Genomic DNA, 14,021 nt, shown 5'->3' on the forward strand with positions numbered 1-14,021 from the left:
AAAAATGAGAAGATAATGGGAAATCATACCTGTATTATTTAGACCAAGGTCCAATTTATGTTTCTTGCTGATACACAATAGAATCAAGTGCCAAGGTTCTAATAAAGGTACAGAGTGAGTGGGAAATCAAAATCACTGGGCCTTCAGGTGATTTGGTCTCTGCTTAAATGCCATTTCTCAGAAAGGCCTTCTCCCAGGACCCTCTCTAAGTCAGCACTCTACTCTCTTGAGGTCATTACTTATCCCCTCTGTCCTATATTATTTTATTGACAGTACTTTCTGTCACTCTCCACTAAAATGTACGCTTTGTGACCTCAGGGCTTGATCAGTTGTTCTCTGCTTATTCCCATTGCTTACAACAGTGCCTAACATCTGGTAGAGGACAATACATATTTGATGAATGAATGAATTATAATGAGGAGAGAACATCCTACAAAATCAGGAAAGTCTGAGCCCAGAAAGATGTGAAAGAGCCATCCTTCACTTCAGTTAAGTTATTCTATGTTCTTTAGGTCAAGCGAGTTTCTTCTTCTAAAGAAGCAGGCATTTCACCTATGGTTTGTTACCCATCCCAAGCTTTTGAAGCAGAGAAGGGAGGATGACTTATTACATCTGCTTTGAAACTGATTCTTCCCCCAATTGAATTGTGGGGTTCCAGCATGTAAATATACTATTCCATGACACACCGTGCCCACAATTGATTGGTGTAAGCTGGGCAGCAAGCCCAGCTGGACCAATCAGAGCCCTTCTCTGAGATTTTGAGCATGGGATATAGACAACAAATGGCAGTCCTTTTTCCATAGTGGACGTGTTGGAAGTACAAATTGGGTGTTCATGTTTCTGGTGTATGCAGGGAGTAACTGGCTTTTTAGCCAGAGAAGTGAAGTCTGTGTAATGAAAGAAAAAGGGACAGGTGCAGAGACAATGCATCGGCAGTATTTAAACACTGGGCTTGAGTTGTTTCTGAATTCTAGCTACCTCTTTGTCCTTTCAATGGTTTGACTGTTCAATATTTATTCAGATTTTTTTGAGCCAATCGATCTCCAGTTTTGCCAGGACAATTTATATTTTTATTTCTGTCATGCGCAAAATCCAAATAGATATAAGCAACATAGCTAACTTTTTCAGGAAGCTCTGCCTGGCAGTGCAGAATTATAGGAATGTTCATACCCCACTTTTATAGATGGTGTGTCACCATTTGAGGCCAAAGTTCTCTGAGGATAACAACAGCCTGAGAGGTTTCCCGATCGGAGTGTGACACTGTGCTGGAGAGAAAATTTGGAAGAGATGGAGGCAGAAATGGCAAGGCAGCACAGGGCAGTGGGAGAGCACTGAACTGTGAGTCAGCAGCCCTGGCTGCAATGCTCACCTTGCAAGTTTAGCAAGTAATTTATCTTTGTGTCTAGTTATCTGTCATTTATTTATTTATTTATTTATTTATTTATTTATTTATTTATAGAGAAAGTGGAAGGGAAGGGGAGAGACACAGAGAGAGAAACATCTATGTGAAAGAGACACATCTATTGGTTGCCTCCCACACAAGCCTCATCTAGGGCTGGGGGTAGAGCTTGTGTGCACCCTTGACTAGAATTGAACCTAGGACCTTCAGTCCACTGGCCAGCACTCTATCCACTGAGCCAACCGGCTAGGGCTATTTGTCATTTTTTAAAAATTCCATTAACAAGGTCTGTCCAAGCAACCCAAATCTCTGGTTCTACTAGTACATGAGAGGAGGGCAGAAAAGGAGGGTGATGTGAGGATCCTTTTTCCAAGGTCAGTTGGAGCTCTGATCCAGGGAAGAAACAAGAAAATGGAGGGATGCATGGAAAAGGGGCAGGCTGCTTCCTTGCCACTGAGGCAGTTTACTAAGGGGCCCAGAGGAGAAGCAATGGAAGCTGCTTTATCCTTTGTACAGTGGGTATCCTTCAGAGGCTGCAAGCTGGGACTTTAGACAGAAGGAAGGGGCTATTGTATCGTCTGGTGAGATTTTAAATTTTGGTAGGTTTTTGGGTGGGGAATTCTGGGAGCCATATTTATTGTTGCAGGGGGAAAAGGCATAACAAAGGAGTCCTCTGTTCCCCTCCCAAGACCCCATCCTTATTCAGTGGACTCTCACCTTCCTCATCCTTCCAACTCATTCTGATAAACAATAGCATCTTTATTACTAAGTCTAGAAAGGTGAGCGGAAACTCTATGCAGTGGCCCAGGACAGCTTTTCTTCCTCCAAGAACCTAGTCACAGCTTTTGCAAGGCAGAGAACAGTGGAAACGCCACACGTCCTCATCAGACCCAGTTCAAGATCAATGTGAACACTTGAAGGAACAGCTAAAATCTCTAGGACACTGGCTCTCGAACTTGAGCACACACCAAAATCCCCTGGAGGTGATGAAAACAGAACAACCTGGCCCCACCCGTAGTTTCAGACTCAATAGGTGTGGAGTGGGGACTGAGAAATGTCTTTCTCACAAACTCTTGGGTGATGCTGACGCTGCTGGTCCAAAGGCCCCAGCTTGAGAGTGTGGACTAGAATAATGCATCACTGCCTGTGGAGGGTCAGTAGCATGGCACTTGGGATCTTAAATTCAAACTCAAGTTCTCTCTCTTATTAGCTGTGCGAAAGATAAGGAACCATTTTCTCCTTCTCAAAGACTCATCAATTTCCACCTTGTCCCTTAGGATGGGAACCCCCACTCTTTGGGAAGACCAGTATTGGGAAGATAGCTTCCACCATCCCCTCCACCCCTTCCTTTATTTGGCCCTCCCACCCCCAACGGAAGTGCTCTGTGAGATGGGAAATAGGTAGTAAGCAAGCATAGCTCGGCCCTCCACTTGGCTTTTTCTCTAGGATCTGTGTGCCCACAGCAAGCTAACCTTTCCTGCTCTTCCAAGCCACACACCTCGGAGGCAGGTTCTGCACCTTGGGAAAGATGGTGGAGGAAGGAAGCAGGACCTAAGGCAGGGGTGGGAAACCCCTGGCATGCATGCCAAACATGGCACGCCAGTAACTTTTGCTGGCATGCGAAACCCTCTCTTATAATCTTCCATTTACAATTTTTTTCTTAATATCAACTTTTTTATTTTTCAGATAAATTCAGTGTAGGTGCATCTTAGATAAATAAATAATTTTACATAAAAAGTTATCTTAAAGACCATAGACATGGATTGACGAGAGAGGGGAAGAGCAATTTCTATGCCTCTGCCTTAACTCTCCCTGCCTTCCTAGATCTGACCAGTGTTTTGGTTTCATCCACATACACTTGTGAATCTTTGTTCTCAGTGATGAATTTTGTTAAGTCTCGTAATAGGAGTAGCCTGACGGATGAAAGTAGTAGCTCGTGCATATCTCTGAAGGTCATGAAATATAAACCTGATGTAAAATCTGTCATCAGTGATGCAGCAGCAAAAGTCCTACTGATAATGTCAAACGGAGTCATAAAGTTTTCTGTCGGACTATTAGTGTACATGTATACACTAAAAAATAAAGGTATTTTTCATCATCATATACTGTGTTTTTGTTGCTCGGATGAATTTTATTATTTCTTTAAGGTTCTTCACATACATACACCTTAAGAGATATCAAGTAGGCATAACATGTTCTCAAAAAATTAGGGTTGGCACGCAGAAGAATTTTGAGTCAGAGATTTTGCTGGTTTTGGCACGCACTCACAAAAAGGTTGCCCACCCCTAACCTAAGGTGCTCTAGCTCTTCTGTCTTACTGAATATATCTCTGTAGCCCTTTCTCCTTTGGTGAATCCCAATGTCTAGGTATGAAGTAGGATTAGGAGTAGGAAGAGCAGGCTGATTCTGGCTGCTGGTCGCAACCTTTTTTTTCCAATCAGGCTTTAACAAAAAGCCTAATTTTCTTCTTCTTTTTATCACTTACCGCGTCTATGTATCAGTAGGTTCAAGGAGGGAGTAGCAGTGGTGATTATCTCCTTGGAATCTTTGGTAGAACCTTGACCAAGTAGTATCCTCTCTAGTCAAGTGTGGAAAATAACAGTCACCACTTAGGAGGTTGCTGTAGAAATTAAATATAACACTAGCCACAATAGACAGTAATATAATAACTAGCACATGGTCGATGCTCAAAAGTGCTCTCTTGTCTTGTAGGCCTGGATTTGCATGAAATGTCCCCAAAGCAGAATTTTAGGTCACTGCTGCAAACAGAATTCTTTTCTGTTTGCTTCAGAATTCTTTTCCAACTATGAAGTGAAATCATTCTGTAAATGTGGCTTAGGAGCGTACATTTTTCAGTTCATATAGCTAGCCGATGCAGGTTTTATATTTTATATTTATATAAATAAAGCTAAAGGCTCTGAATGACATGATGCATGTAGGAGACTGACTGTGAGAAAGTCTGTGTTTGCACCTCTCTGTCTGCATACTGTATGCAGGTACAAGAACACGCATGTGCATACACAATATTTAATAAGGAACCCAACCCTCCCCCACAAACCTTAACACAAAGCTGAATACAAAATGAAGCTAACAGATGCAGCTTTAATAATGCTTCACTAAATAGCTTACGGAAAATTTATTTTTCTTAAGCTAAAGAATAGCAGGAAATTTTGCATATCATCTCTTAACTACTCGAGGGCCTTAAAAACCCAAGGCATTGAGCAAAAGGAGGCTAGTGTTTAGTTGAACAATAACCAAGCCTCTTTGGTCTCCAAATGTTATCCTGAGAACTATGAGGCCATTCCCAGAGATACTATTCAAAGGCATTTTAAAAATCCTTCCTCAAATAGAAAAATCAGAGACTATTAACACATTTTCCCATTTTATCATGCATGCTGCTCAAGCTAAAAAAGTAATGTGATTCCAAGACTTGTTGTTTCTTAAAGCAAAGTCAATATCAGAAAATGAAGCATCGAGCCCCCATGTAACCTGTAATGAGGAACATTGGAAATCTGGCAAATGGCAGATAATGACACATGATAGCAACAGTCCCTTCCTCTCTCTCAGAATGGGGCAGGTAACAGTACTTCACTAGCATCAGCTCATTTAGGTTTCATGACAACCATGGACATATGCGTGACAGCTACTTTCTTTTTTACAGATGTGAAAACCTGAGACTTGGTTCAGGTTAGGGTGATATTGTTGAAGTGGCAGAGATGAGCTAAGTATTCACTCATCTGACTCTCAATTTAGGGCTCATTGAGCTTGTCTGGATATTGAGTCACTCATACTATCATATCTGACCTGACTTTTCAGCCCAGAGGACCAAGTTCTTTGGATTTTGCCATCACATGTTCTACATGCTAGGGGTATGCTTTCTATTAGAAAATCTCAATGGATTATGCACACCTCACTGAAAAACTCATGGGGTAGTGGGGAACAACATGGATGTTGTAGTCGGAAAGACAAGAATTCCAAACTCTTTTAAGGTTGCCATAAAAATTAAATGAGATAATGTATGTGAAGGGCCTAGTAGGGCATACCATAGACATTCAAAAAGTTAATTACTTTCTTTCTTATGGTTATAAGTAATATCTTCATTCTAAGCTGAGAAAGCAGGGTGCAGAATAACCGACCAGTGGTTTTAGACTTGGTTCAAGAGAAGAACCGGGAAAAAGAAATGCAGAATTCAATGTTTACTTGGTGATAGCTTTTTCTTAAGGCTAAATGGATCTATAAAGGAACTGTTAAACATACGTAGTTTAAAAAAGATAAATGGGACTGACTTAGCATATCAACTAGGTTTATTTTTCTCTCCTAGGCAAAGAGGCACTGGATATTTTTTGGGGAAAAAGTTGGAGATTGATGTGTTTGGAAAGCAGGGTGACTCTGGTCTCAGGGGGGCACGTAAGAGACTCTTTTTCTTACATGCTGTCATCAGTAAAGGACAGAAGCACTAATCCAAGCCTACAGGCATGAAAAATCATCTCCCAAGTTCAAAATGTGTGACTAGTTTGGATATAGGAAGTGATGTGGAGGCTGAGACCAGATGGTCATTTGCTAGAATCTACCATTTTAGCAGGAAAATAAGCTTATTCTTCAAGTATAAAATGGGCCATCTTGGAGGACAAGGTGAGGTGAGTCAGCAAAAAGTGCAAACTCTCCATTTAAGATACGAGAAATAGGCAACTTTGTGAGGAAACAAAATCAGTTCAACAACAAAACCCAAACACAGAAGTAAAGATCAGTGAATTGTTGTAAGTTTCCCCTTCGATGGATCAGAATTCGACTTTTATTGCCTAAGATGATCGAATGTATTTTTTCCAGACCAAAGAAAACAATTCATAAACCCTAGTGCAGCTGTCACTCAGCATCAATTTGGTGCAGACATGGGAATGCACTTTGAGTTCCTCTGAATGGTTGTTAAAACATTTAAAAGGAAACATTACTGGAATGTCCTTTAAAAAGGATTTTCTCCCATCCCTTTTTGGGCATACAGATTTGTTCTTATCAGTTCGTCACTAGTGACGCCAACCTCTATGAGTCAGCAGGAAGAAAATCAGCTAGGATCTCCTCTGGTAACATCAAGCCATACTCTGGAAAAGATGCTGACATCTGCAGTAGAAATGGAGCTGTAGCAACAAGAACATGGCTTTTTGGAAACATGTGAATTAATTCACATGGGACGATGAATCTAATTAATATCATGCTGCCGGTTGCTAGCCTCTGACCTTTAAAACTCCTAGTCTTTAAAACTTCCTCCTCTCCTCATCCTTTGTGCTTAAAGCTGTTTTGAAATGTTATTTTGCAACACACCCTCATCCTCCAGATTTGATTAGTTTTTGAGCTGGCTACTAATATCATGTAATTCAGGTCATATGGAAATGTTACTTTTTAAGTATGTAAGGGCTCACAGATTCTATAAAAGCTTCTGTTTTCTCTTTTCTAAAGTAACAGAGGAAGGAAAAGGAGTGAGGAAATAGCAGCTAGTAAATTACTTTAATTCAGACTTAAAGTGGCTATAGGAGATGATCAAAGGGGGTACAGAAAGGAATAAAAAAAGAGTTAATTAGATGAAAAAAAGAATGATACAATGTTTAGGAAAGTTGTAGAGAAAGGTCTGTGCCAGACAGCAATGAATCTGATTGAGAAGGGTGGGAGATCCCCAAAGCACTGATGACTCAGGGCAGGGCTGTGGGGGAAAAGACAGGACTTCTTAGGGTCGACCAGAAAGAAGACTCCAGAGAGATGATGGCAAAGCAATTATTGCGGGGGGGGGGGGGGGGGAGAGAAAGAGAGAGAGAGAGAGAGAGAGAGAGAGAGAGAGAGAGAGAGACTTTGAGTAAGAGAGAGGCTGTGGGTGTAATTAATATTATGTTGGGGGAGGGAGTCTGGTCAGTTCCGAAAGCAGTACTAAGGCAGTGCCAGATGAGACCATCAGGGCACCGGACCTAGGCCTATCCGTTTTCAGCACTGATTTCCCTGACTTCTGAATGGTAGGAATACTAGAAACCATTAGTCCAGTTCTGCCATTCCACAGATGAAGAAACTGAGTTCAACAGTGGTTGAGTGACTTATTTAAAGATGGTGTAATTCCAAAACAGGAAATTACAAGCAGTTGCTTCAGCACTAGAACCAGTCTCCTGACTCTTGATCAGCATCCTTTGCCATCACACCCTGCTGCCCAATTGAGGGAGAAAAGATGCTGCAAAAAATAAATAAATAAAATAAAATCACGTCCATTCTCTGTGCCTCCTTTTACCAAACTGGAAAATGTGAATGATGCAAGAGGTAGCACAGTATGTAGTTAAAAGCTTAGCCTCTGGAGTCAGAGTGGTTGCATTTAAATCCTGGCTCCACTCTGTGATGAGGCTCTACATAGCCTTTCTCTGCCTCAGCTTCCCTATCTGTAAAATAAAAATAATAACAGTACCCTGACTACAAGGTTGTTATGAGATTCAGTGAGCTAGTACAGGTAAAAGCTTTCAGAATTAGGGCTCGCTCTTCTCCCCCACAGGCCTACTCTGATTAGTCACTGCTTTAGATATATCTGTCCTTCTAAATCAGATTTATGGCTTACTAAATGTTACCTGATATTATATATAAACTCATACAACTATAGTTGGCATCATTCATTTAGGTATCAGAAACTGCTTTGTCTTTTATATTGAGTGAAGTGCTATGAGATCCCTGAGGAAAAAATGATGTAGAAATGAGTTGCTACAATCATTACAGTAATAACAGCAATTTTGAAGAGCTCAAAGTGAAGTTGGGGATCTCTGGAAATTTCTCTTAAGTCTCTTTCCTCCTGTAGGACTAACTAAAAAAACAACAACACACACACCTCTTTGTCTACTCTTCATGTCCTAGCTTCCTCATTGCTATGCCACATCTCCTCCCTCCCTCTTAACTAGATTTGAAAAGCCCTCTGCACTCAGTATAACACCACCAGTGTGACCTCCTATAAAGCATCAAAGGTCACTACCTCCAGATTTCCCCCAGGGAGTCACTTGAAAATCACAACGTTATCCTAAGGATGTCTTTTCTGCAAGCATTTTGGTAAAGAACAGATGAGTATAGTCCCTTGACACTTGAGAGCCAGAATTGAAATAGGAACAAGATTTATGTCTGCAATTGCCATTTCTTCCTCTACACAAAGTCATTGACTATTTTGGCTCAGCAGTTCCATCAGCATTTGGAATTCTGAAGCTCTGCTGTGAGAGTAAAAGATTAAAAGGGAAATGGGTACGGTTCAGACCTCACGCTAGCCCTTAAGAAAGGGTAATCAGCCAATGTCAGCAAGGATGGTAGGAAAAGAAATAGTATAAATGCTCATTTCACCTCTGTCTTCCCAAATTTTACTATAGTATCTAATTTTTTTTCCAGTTTTAGCCACTTGGGGCTGTTTCTATGTATCATGATGCCTGAAACATACACAGGAAAACTGGTATATATTTTTTATCCATCCAGTCAGTGTGGCATACTCAGAAGGTACGAGAGTGTTATGCATAATTATTATTCAAGCGCACCTTCTGGGTACCCCTTATCACTAGATTCCTGACCTGCTTTTAAGTCTCTTTGGTAGGTGCTCATCTTGAATAATTTGTTTTAGTTAGTAATGGAAAATTGAAACTTATAATTAACTTCTGGGAAGGACATATAAGTCTATCTGCATATCCTGAAGAATGATCCTAAAAGATGCCTAAATGAGGACCGATTATTTTTTAAAATTAATTATCCCTTATGATTGCTTCCCTCTATTTCTGGAAGAATGCCAAGTTAATCCACTCTCTCAGTAACAACTCCTAGATATTAAAAAAGAGCTGGTTACTTTGTTACATCAGCTTCTGCTCAGGAATCAACTTTAGAGGATAAAGTACCAAATCCTGAGCTTGGCATTCAAGGCCTTCCACAGAAGGCTCCAGCTTTTCATTCCAGCATATTCCCCTACACAAGCTTCACACTCCACCCAAATGGATGGGCATTTTTAGGGTTTGCTGACCATAACTTGGGCTTGCCTAACTTTAGCTCTGTCTATGATGTAACTTTTACTTAGCAGACCTCCTCCTCCTCTCTTTAGTTTCCAAAAGCCAGCTTAAGTCCTGCCTCCTTTCTCACATCACAGTAGTCATCTGTCCATATAAACATGAGACTTTATATCCTCCAGGGGGTTCATTTATGTATCTGGTGCTCACTGACTGATCAATAGCTTCCTATCAGGTTGGTCCCTGCTGACAAGGGATGACATTGCAGAAACGTATCTAGCACAGAGGCTGTAAACACCAATTTTCTTATCTTTATAGCATTGCAAAGCAGTTCCATGATGTGAGAAAAATAGTTCATTCATAGTACATCATCCAAAAATCAGGTTTATCTATTTTATCCTTCATCTCTCTCAACTTATTTCTCAAATTATCTCTCATTTCTACTAATCATCAAAACCTAATGTTCTGCTAAGGCCAGTTGCTACAGGAAGAGGTTCTATTGGCAGAAACATCAATCTTTTGGTTGATAACCATCACTCCAGGCTTAACTCTCAGAGCTTAGCAATGTCTTTAGACAAGCTAATTAAGGGGCAGTTTATATTGTGTTTGTGCATGTGTGGTTGCACAAGTTTAACAAAGTAAAAATAAAATTGTGAATTCTTGGGAGATTTTATTATGGAGAGGTTAAGGAGATTATTGTTTTGTATTCTGAATGCTAAGGTGGTAGTGCAGAAAATGCCAATAAACAAAAAAGCAGGTACCATTCGAGGGTCTGCGTGAATGTTTCCTGGCATATCCCTATGTCCATCTGCCCCTGCCTCTTCTCTTCATATTGCTCAGAATTTTAAAAATTTAAAACAAGAAATCTCTTGATTTTTTCCCCTGAATTTTATCAATAATGTAAATGTTAAATTGATGCTTCAATTATGTTTTCCTTTAATTTCTCAGTAAGCTATTCTAGAACTAGCTCGATAATTGTGCACATCGCCACTTCCTCCCAGATCTGTGCCCTTTGCCAGCTTCACTGCAGTCTTCTACCTTCGCACCCCCTCCTGCCCCCGCACTCCAGTCCTCCACTAGCAAACAAACCCAGTGGTAATTACTAATGTCCAAGCACGTAATTCCGGCAGCACTAGGCTTCTTCATTTGACACAACTACGCAGGGAGCTGTCTGGACATGCAGCATAAAGTCGAAGCTTTCTGATAACTCCTACCCACCTTCTCTCCCCTCTTCCCATCACTAAGGCACAGTTGTTTATTTCATCTGCATACTGAAGAGTTATAAAAACGATTCCATGTAGTTATATACTGTTGAATAATAATTTTACACCCATTTATAATCACAAATCAATACATACATGGAAGCACATGGTTACTCATAAAAATAATTATAAAACACTAGGAAATAAATAGCCAAGAGAAAGTACCTTCTCTATGTGGACAGGGCATTTGAGCATTTCTAGTATACAAATAAATGGAGTTATAACTAACCAAACACAATCCAAGACCTTGAAGCTTTTCAGGAGATCATAATGGCATTTCTTCAATGCGTTGTATATGTCCTTACATAATATACTATTACTCTTATTTAACAACTACTCACATAGTCCAATTTTGCTCCTGATCATTATATGCACACTTTAACTGTATAAAACAGCTGGAAATATCCCTGTGATAATTTGTGTTCACTAAGAGGCTCCAAGTCTCAGAGTAGACAATGGTTAAAGTACTTATCACCGGCCTCAGCAAAACCCCGCAGTGCTATAACAGAAACTGCAGTAGATCTGTAGGTCAGAGTACAATTTCAGTCTAACACCATGGTCCTTTCACATTACCATGAAGGACACAGTTAGATTCTCCCAAGGAAAACCAGACTTAGTGTTGTCAAAATCAGAAACTATCACCTGAGATAACCAATGTCCATAGGAAATACTTCCACTCACTCTGAAACCATGGCCAAAGAGGTTCAATGTATATCCTCTAAGATCTGCAATATTTCTCAGAGATGTATTTTTTGGCTATGTGATTGGGTTCATGCCTACGTATAAGCATGGGGGAGAAGGAAAAGGATGAGGGGTTCATTCTTAAAGTTGATTCTGCTTAGTTAAACTACCCCCATATTTTTGTCAAATAGAAATATGTATGGAGATACAGCTCTCCTATAAGCAAATCCTATTGGCATCTTCCTGTATCCCTCATTTATGCCTACCAAAGTCTATACACAGATCTACTCTGTGCTAACACAAAAACAAACGAAAACCTTGATATTTAACTGGATAAATGAAGATTTTTTTTTTCAAAATGTGTTTATTTCATATCTAAAAAAGGGAAACAGGGCCACACATAAAATTTCCATAAGTGGACTATTTATTTATTTATTTATTTATGAAGCTATGCAGGAACTGAGGGGATGAGAGAGCAGGTAATTGACTGCAAAGGAGTACCTGTGGGCAGGATTTATTTTTTCTTTCTTTCTTTTTACCTACTATGTCTGCTTTATTAGGGAGTCTCTGTAAGACACAGGTCTGAGAGAGGCAATTTGGCCCGCAGCCCAGGAATCTAGCGCTGCCTGGCCAGGCATCTCTGCAGTAGATGCAACACTGAGGCCGGATCGCTGTCCGCGGTGCTGAAAGGTCGAGGGACCCAGAGCCGTCCCTTGGTGTTGCTGTCCAGGGTACTGAGTGAGGTCGTCCGCAGTCCCCAAGGCAGCCCACCCCCGCCAGCTCTCCGAAGAACCCTCCCACCCAGCACGACCCGCCCGCCTCCCGCCAGCCCGCAGCTGACAAGGAGCAGGCGGCATAAATCAAGTCCGTAGGGCATGGAGGCTGCTGCGGCTGCTGCTGCTGCGGCTCAGCTTGCCCGGGGCGGGAACTCCCCTTTCTGCTTTCGCCTCCTCAGCGTCCACACCCTGCCTTTCCCCCAATTCGTCCCTGGGTAATAGCGCCCTAACATCAACAGTCATACTAATAGGGTCAAAACGACAGGGTTTGTTTATTTTGGCCTACAGAAAAGAAGAAAAAAAACCCCAACAGCCTAAACATCTCTGAAAACTGCATCGCAAAATGGAAGAGAGGACCCTACTGCTGTTTCAAAAGAGTAAGTTATTATTTAGTACGTATCCTTGCGCTTCCTCCGAATCGCTCCATCAGCAGTGTCTCCATTCATCTCTTCCCCAAGCAGCTCACCTAGAAAACACTTTAAAAAGCCCCAGGCAGGAGTCTTGCCAGACGCGCACACACGGAATACCGCACCCTAGGTGCACAAATACTTGTATTTGCCCAAGTTCACTTGGTCTGCCCAGCTACAGACCCCTGTGGGTCTGCCGCCATCCAGCCAGGTCCACGACCTGGGGAGTGGGCTCCTTACCTTGGCTTCTCCCGAGGGTGGTGTTCTCCCGGACCCTGCAGGTTTCGAGTGTGGAGGAGCCACCAGGCTGGGAGAGAAGGAAAGACAGCGCCTGACCTCCCTGAGGTTTCGTCTTCAGTGCAACGTGAGCTCTGCCCTCATCAAAGATGGCCGTCCCTTTTGACGTCAGCAGCTTTTAATAGCCACCTCCTGGAGGGGCGGGGGAGCGTGTTAGGGGGAGGGCGGGGGGAGGGCCGAGCCTGGGGGCGGGAGGAGGGGAGCCGCACGGTGCCCAGCGCTAGACTCAGCTCCCCGTGCACTGTACTGCAAACCTTTGTATTTTAGTCTTTTATAAACAACCGAATGGGAGATTCTTATAAGTCCATTTTAACAGCCGGTCTCCGGACAAACACGTTTATCTCGCGGCTGGTTTTCTGATATTCTTTGTGCATGTGCTATTTATGTATGCGTATGTAATGTGTGTATATGAGATATATGTATGTACGTATGCGATATATATGTGATTATATATAAAAAATTTCCCGTGGTGAGTTGAGTCTTTGGTTGAGTCACAGAAGCGGGGCGGCGGGGGGGGGGGGGTGGGGGGGGGGAGGTGGGCGCAGAAGAGGAGTAGAAGGCGAGGGCTGGTGGGGGGTGGCGGGTGGAGGGCGGAGGTGTGAACATTTCCACTGCAATTTCTTTTTTCTAAAAGAGAGGGTCCAAAGGGGCATTCCTGTCAACCATCACCAGCTCCAAATATGGACAGGCTACGTAGGTTGCTATTTTTATGAGTGATTTTTTTTCTTGTTATCAAAGCAGCATCGGGGGCTTGGAGTTCGTGTTAATGTAGTCAGTAAGGGAGGGAGACTCGCGCACGTTATTTTAAAGTACGTCAGAGCAGTTATCACTGGGCGATGTCAAATGAGTTGGGGGGAGGGAGAGGGAAGAGTAGTTAACCCCAACAAAGTGTGTTTGCTGGAGTTCAAGGACGAAGAGTTGAGAGTTGTTTGCGGAGGGCAAAACAGATGACGCTGTTTTCGGTTGAATTTGCAATCAGAACCTGGGTTTTAATGTGAGGTTTCTTAGGAATAGTCTACAGAGGCGCGTACACGCCTAATAGAACCGTCCAGACTTCCGGGGGAATGCTGAGGGCTGCGGGTGCAAGGATCGCTGGGACGCTACAAAATTCTGGTAGTTCGTTCAAACCTGGGTACTAGTTGAGGCTGGCTTGGGGACCCCCAGATGCTCAAAACAGGGCGTGGGGAGAAAGCCTACTTGCGTGGTCATATGAC

At 42.3% G+C, this 14,021-nt stretch overlaps 1 protein-coding gene across 4 annotated transcripts in view; it reads right to left on the reverse strand.

Annotated features, from left to right (window-relative positions):
• SNAP25 (synaptosome associated protein 25) overlaps window positions 1-13,153 on the reverse strand; it is an 82,206-nt gene extending 69,053 nt beyond the window's left edge. For 2 of the 4 annotated variants that reach the window (XM_081097382.1, XM_081097384.1), the window contains exons 1-2: window positions 12,751-12,871; window positions 3,885-3,977 (exon numbers count right to left, since the gene is read on the reverse strand). The gene's annotated coding sequence lies outside the window, so the exon portion shown is untranslated. Of the gene's footprint in view, window positions 1-3,884; window positions 3,978-12,750 lie in introns of all 4 variants that reach the window. The other 2 variants (XM_081097381.1, XM_081097383.1) reach the window with 2 other exon arrangements.
• Window positions 13,154-14,021: the final 868 nt, after the last annotated feature.

The sequence above is a fragment of the Myotis nattereri genome (genome assembly GCF_964212035.1).
Source record: "Myotis nattereri genome assembly, chromosome: 8".
Taxonomy (NCBI): Eukaryota; Metazoa; Chordata; class Mammalia; order Chiroptera; family Vespertilionidae; genus Myotis; species Myotis nattereri.